Source organism: Columba livia, chromosome 1, assembly GCF_036013475.1.
Source record: "Columba livia isolate bColLiv1 breed racing homer chromosome 1, bColLiv1.pat.W.v2, whole genome shotgun sequence".
Classification (NCBI taxonomy): domain Eukaryota; kingdom Metazoa; phylum Chordata; class Aves; order Columbiformes; family Columbidae; genus Columba; species Columba livia.
The window spans coordinates 154,809,143-154,809,833 of record NC_088602.1 but is presented as its reverse complement, the minus strand read 5'-3'; positions in this window follow the sequence as shown (position 1 = coordinate 154,809,833).

The following is a 691-nucleotide window of genomic DNA, read 5'->3' as shown; positions in this document are numbered from 1 at the left end:
CTTCCTGCCAAAGTGGCCACGGGGCCGACAGTCCCGTGCTCCTGCTCTTCTGGCTCTTGGTGCACCCCAAGAAACATGCAGCTGGGAAAGTGCGCGTCTCTCCCCACCCGTGCCTGGTCGACCTGCAGGAGCACCAGGAGGAGAAACAAAGGCAATCCACGAGTGAGCACACACGTCTGCTCCTCTCTGCTGATCAAGACCTGTGCTCCCGTGTCTGGGGAAGGCAGCACTAGAAGTGGGGGTGAAAAGTCCTATCAACCCCACCCACTGCCAAACATCCCCCAGACGGCGCAGATTTGCGGAGCTCTGAACAATCGCATGGCCATCCCAGGAGGAGGTGTGTTCTTCACAGACTCAACTGAAAAATGCCCTGGGAAAGGTTGCTTCTTGTTGGCAAATTCTGTTTGTGGGGCAGTTATCCTCCTTTTCTGCTGTCAGGCTGAAATCTGTGGCAAGCCCTCTGGATTTGTACTATTATGGAGTTAAGAAAATAATTGCCAGGATGAATACTTGTCCCTCATGCCATTTACTAGCAAGAGAGACACCCTGTAAACTTCTCTTGCATACAAGGAGTTGTTATACATGGAAGCCTTCCTCAGCAGCAATTACCCGGTTATTCTTCAGCCATCCTCTCCAGCCATCAGCTTTGATTCAGATTCTCTTTTCTTTTACTTTGGAAATTTTGAATTTT